We start from the raw sequence: 5960 nt of genomic DNA, 5'->3' as shown, positions 1-5960 counted from the left end.
ACAAATTTAGCATTGGAGGGCAGCGTGGAGGGTAAAAATCGTAGAGGGAGACCAAGAGATCAATACACTAAGCAGATTCAGAAGGATGTGGGTTGCAGTAGGTACTGGGAGATGAAGAAGCTTGCACAGGATAGAGTAGCATGGAGAGCTGCATCAAACCAGTCTCAGGACTGAAGACCACAACAACAACAACAACTGAAACCCTCAGCTGCCGACAGGTGTTGTCGATATACCTCGATGTGGACAGCTGAAAATGTGTGCCCCGCCCGGGACTCGAACCCGGGACCTCCTGCTTACATGGCAGACGCTCTATCCATCTGAGCCACCGAGGACACAGATGAATAGCGCGACTGCAGGGACTTATCCCTTGCACGCTTCCCGTGAGACTCACATTCCCAACTGTCCACAATTCTACATATGTAAAGTACCTTATAGACATTTGCCCATCCACTCATTACTCGGGAATCGCCAAAGCGTGCGCGAGTAATGAGTGGATGGGTAAATGTCTATAAGGTACTTTACAAATGTAGCATTGTGGACAGTTAGGAATGTGAGTCTCACGGGAAGCGTGCAAGGGATAGGTCCCTGCAGTCGCGCTATTCATCTGTGTCCTCGGTGGCTCAGATGATAGAGCGTCTGCCATGTAAGCAGGAGATCCCGGGTTCGAGTCCCGGGCGGGCCACACATTTTCAGCTGTCCACATAGAGGTATATCAACAACACCTGTCGGCGGCTGAGGGTATCAGTTAGTCATCATTTAATTAGGACAATGTTGTGAAGCAGTGACAACTTATATAGAGATGTCTCTGACGCTTTCTCTACAGTAACTCCAGGCAGGCTGACCACTGTGGCCGAGCGATTCCAGGCGCTTCAGTCCGGAACCGCGCTACTGATACGGTCGTAGGTTCGAATCCTGCCTCGGGCATGGAAGTGTGTGATGTTCTTAGGTTAGTTAGATTTAAGTAGTTCTAAGTCTAGGGGACTGATGACCTCAGATGTTAAGTCCCATATTGCTTAGAACCATTTGAACCATCAGAGCTTTAGGTTGTTGGTTGCCGTAACTGATGTCCGTGTGAAGCAGGAGTATATTGTAGAGGGAATGGAAAGAACTAACAAAATTACAGTTACCCACCATTCCCCACTGTTGCGTGGACTGATCAGCCTTAAATGGGCTTCACGATCCAAACTACTTTCAACACTTGAATCTTCCTGTTCGAACTCTGGTTTCTTTTATTGTAGCGCAATGATCACTTTTCGCTATGTGGGTAGGAGTCAACAAAATACCATTCGGAAGAGACTCAAAAGATCCAACCTCAAAAAAAGACGCTTCTGTTTCAATGTTTGCCTCCTCAACTCATTTATTGCATCTGTCACACTCTTCTCGCCCCCTCCCCCTATTATATGACAACGCGTAGGACTACTCTCCTCTTGGTACTATTTCGATGTTCACGGTCAGTCCTATCTGGTAAGCATTCCAAACCGCACAGCTGTATTCAAGAAGAGGGTGGACAAGCGTAGTGTAGGCAGTCTCTTTATGAGATTCGCTACACTTTCTAACTGCTACGCCAGAGTCTTTCGTGCGTTTTCCCCACATTTTCTATGCGATGACACCAGATCAAGTCGCTCTTAATTGTAATCCGTAGGTACTTAGTTGAAGCGACATTCTTTAAATTTATGCAATTTGTCATGTAATTTTAACTTAACGAATTTTTTTCTAGTACTTAGGACCTCAATTTATTGTTCGCGGTCAACTGGCACTTTACGCATCTCACAGATATCTTGGCAGTTGTTTTGAACCTCTGATAACTTCAACTAGTTTCTCACGCAAAGAGATTAATATTATTAAATTTACGTATTTTATGTATTTTATTATTCTAAATATTTCTATTTGTAATGCCTATCTTTGGACCCAGTTGTTCTAACTAATACTTTTATTTCCAGAATGAGATTTTCACTCTGCAGCGGAGTGTGTGCTGATATGAAACTTCCTGGAAGATTAAAACTGTGTGCCGGACCGAGACTCGAACTCGGGACCTTTGGCTTTCGCGGGCAAGTGCTCTACCAACTGAGCTACCCAAGAACGACTCACGCCCCGTCCTCACAGCTTTACTTCTGCCAGTACCTCGTCTCCTACCTTCCAAACTTAACAGAAGCTCTTCTGCGAAGTTTCGAAGGTAGGAGACGAGGTACTGGCAGAAGTAAAGCTGCGAGGACGGGGCGTGAGTCGTGCTTGGGTAGCTCAGTTGGTAGAACACTTGCCCGCGAAAGGCAAAGGTCCCGAGTTCGAGTCTCGGTCCGGCACACAGTTTTAATCTGCCAGGAAGTTTCAATACTTTTATTGCTCCTTTTTTACCTACATACATAATAAGGTTATCTGCAATCATCACATGTATAATAATAGGTTTCAATATTCCATTTCACTGCAGTCCTTTGAACTGACTTCTTTCACAATTTTTAGTGCAGATAAAGTACCTTCTTCTTAATTTCTGTAACACTAAAGTCAAATCACCACATTATAACAGGCTATATGTTTACATGGTTGTTCAGAGAAAGGACGTCATTTTATTTCTGTATTTCTGTTGCTGTAATCTTTGGCTCGAGCAAAGAACGTTTGTGACCTTTTAGGCACTCATACTTTTTGTGTATGTGTTTCATCTTGATTTCTTTGACGATCACATAGTATTTTTATCTTTGACAGTTATAATGTGCCAGTTATTAAGTGTCGAGTTATCACCAAATGTGCACTGCTGTAATGTGTCAAGGCACAGTGAGTTTATATGGATCGTGTTAAGGTAGTCTACTATGACACGGATGTTCTACATTTGTATGCTCCTGTACTGGGTGACAATTAATGAACTACACTAAATAAACTCGTCATAACTTCTGAACGGTTTGCGTTAGGACGTTGAAACTGCACGGTGTGAATTAGTATGCGCATTGTTGTTTGGTTTAACGACGGAGTCCACTTTAATTTGGATGGGTTCGTCAAAAGCAAAACTGGCGAATTTGGGGAACTGAGAATCCGCATTTGGCGGTCGAGAAGGTTCGCCACCCTCAGCGGGTGACTGTGTGGTGTGCAATGTCCAGTCACGGAATAATCGCTGCGATATTCCTTGATGGAACGATGACTACTGAACGGTACATTAAGGTTTTGGAATATCATTTCATCGTGATTGTCCAAAGTGACCCTGATATGGTTCGTGCAAGACGGAGCTCGACCCCATCGAAGAAGCAGAGGAGCAATATGGGCACCGCATTCTAGCTCTGGGGCACCCAGAGGCCAATGGCATGAGCCTCGATTGGCCGCCATATTCTCCGGATCTGACTGTGAGTCTATATTAAAGACAAGGTGTACAGCAATAACACCCAGACCATTGCTGAGCTGAAAACAGCCATTCCGGAGCTCATCGACAGCATCGATGTTCCGAGACTTCAGCGGGTAAAGCAGAATTTCGCTGTTCGTCTGCGCCATATCATCGCCAATGATGGCAGGCATATCGAACATGTCGTAATCTAAATCCGAATGTCTGTAGTGACGTTTACGTGTTAAATAAAGTGTGTGCTTGCCGTAGTTTGTAACTAATATACGTTTTTTTTCATATAGTTCAATAATTGTCTCTTTGTGTGACGGAAATGTATGGCTGATTCACTGATGAACATTGTGTAAGTAATGTGTTATAAAAATGACCTTTTTTAATTTCCCCATTTGCAATAACGTTTCTGCGTGTTCTATAGTCATTTTTTGTACGTTTCAGTTTTCTCCTTGAAGACGATTGTAACAATCGGAACCGGTAGAGAATTAACAAAGCAAATGGCACAAACACGCTTTTTTTCTAAATTATTTAACAGCTGTAGTCAGTCATCAATGAAAAACTACTTCTCAGAAATGTTTGGTTCTATCAACTCTCCTGAGTATTTAAGCTTGTTCGTAAGTTTCATTTTCCCTTCTTTTACTTGTGTTAGTTTGCGTTGTCTTTTTATGTTCGTAGTAAACCCAGTTTTCTCTTTAGTACTATGGCTACTAAAATTCAGGCATCTGTCGTACGTTAAAGGAGATTTTGGCAGGTTATATTGTGGTTGGGTATGGAGTGAGGGGAGTACGAGTAACATCAAACTATTCTCCCCATCCCGTCCTCCCCCTCCTCCCAGGGGCCGAACATTAGGTCTGTCGCTGGTTGCAAGCTATAGAGTACCAGCACAGAGTGGACCAACCCGATCCACACATGTTGCCAGTGATACAAAACGCCAGCGAATCGTAGCTAGTGCAGCCGCGGGCAGACCGGCGGTTTAATGCGAAATGTCAGCGGGGTTAGGGGCGCCGGGACAGTATTAGGCCATTAGCGGTGCCTGGTCGCGGAGCCGTGACACGCGACTCCACACGTGGGAAGTGCGGGCCTCCAGCGCGTGTGGGCCGCTTCCCACGGGTCGAGTTCCAGCTGCGAGCGGCGAGCTGGGGCCACCGCCGGAAGAGACAGGTGCGGCCACGCTTTACGGCTACCGCTGGTCGATATCGTACGAGCCCGTTACAGAGTAACCAATACACGAGTACAGTTTTGGCAGTGTCTGAAATGTTTCGTTACCGGCAAGTCTTCGAACCAGCACGCAGGTTGTGCCGAGCGTAACGTTCCTTGGACTTGCAGCCGTGGTAAATTTCTTGTCATCCAGGCAGCTGTCGTCACAGATTATGCAGCGCAAAGAAAACTTCGCGCACTCTGACTTCGCAGCGCGATTCCTCACATACTGGCAAAACAAAAACGTCTGTCACAAAATTTCGTCCAGCCCATATTTAGGGCAGTAAACGGACGTTTAAGACTGGCATTCCGGCAACACTGAAATCACATGTACGGTAACAGCAAGTCTCAGCAGATTCAGCAGTGCTGCGCAGTGGATACCATTTTGGGTTAACATGCAGGAGGTCGAGGGTTCGATCCTGAGTCGAGGTTTATTTGTTTTTATGTGAGAAAAGTAGTGTGCGTGGTACGGTATCTGGCGTCTTAATCGTCATTCAGCGCATACAGTGGGTCTTCTACAAAACAACTTCTGTTACGTCACTGCATCTACTAGATTCCAAACCTGTTTTCTCTGTACCCACCCCCAATGGTCTACTGGTGATGTAAGGCCGTAACGAAATGTAATGGTTCTGAACGGCCGCGCAGGATTAGCCGAGCGGTCTGAGGCGCTGCAGTCATGGACTGTGAGGCTGGTCCCGGCGGAGGTTCGAGTCCTCCCTCGGGCATGGGTGTGTGTGTTTGTCCTTAGGATAATGTAAGTTATGTAGTGTGTAAGCTTAGGGACTGATGACCTTAGCAGTTAAGTTCTATAATATTTCACACACATTTGAACATTTTTTGGTTCTGAACGTGGCAAGAACAATAGTTGGTATTAATCGATAGTCCGCAGCTCGTGGTGTAGCGGACTGAGTGGAAGGATCAACATAGGAACTTGACCGGATGTCATGTGACGTCCGCAACGACCAAACACAGCGATCAAAAACGGAAAAAAGGGGTAGCGTTCTCGCTTCCCGAGCCCGGTGTCTGGGTTCGATTCCCCGCAGGGTCAGGGAGTTTCACCTGCCCCGAGATGATTGGGTGTTGTTGTGTCGTCTTCTTCATCATCATCCATCCCCATTGCGGTCAGAGGAAGGCAACGGCAAACCACCTCCATTAGGACCTGGCCTAGCACGTCGGTGCGTGTCTCCCGCATCGTTCCCCTACGCTCTGTCAAGAAGCAGAGAATTTCATTCCCATTAATATATGGGGCCATTGGGGGAGGGTACACGCAAAACAAGTTTGGAATCTAGTAGCTGCAATGGTGCGAAACAATTCGCGTTCACGACACGCAAATGGTTTCTTTAAATGCTGGCCAATGGAAACGATTGTGCTACTTCCATCTTTGTGTTCGCAATACGTAACTGCAAATGTTTTGTAGAAGACCCTCTGCACTCGCTGTATGACGATTAAA

The 5960-nt window shown here is 45.9% G+C and overlaps 1 non-coding gene across 1 annotated transcript; it reads right to left on the bottom strand.

The window, feature by feature from the left end:
- Positions 1–258: 258 nt before the first annotated feature.
- Positions 259–332, bottom strand: Trnat-ugu (transfer RNA threonine (anticodon UGU)). Its single transcript has one exon. It is a non-coding gene; the product is annotated as a tRNA-Thr (tRNA).
- Between the last annotated feature and the right edge of the window lie 5628 nt (positions 333–5960).

The sequence above is a fragment of the Schistocerca nitens genome, chromosome 7 (genome assembly GCF_023898315.1).
Source record: "Schistocerca nitens isolate TAMUIC-IGC-003100 chromosome 7, iqSchNite1.1, whole genome shotgun sequence".
Lineage (NCBI taxonomy): Eukaryota > Metazoa > Arthropoda > Insecta > Orthoptera > Acrididae > Schistocerca > Schistocerca nitens.
Note: the sequence above shows the minus strand (reverse complement) of the source record. Positions and strands in the feature narration are given on the sequence as shown.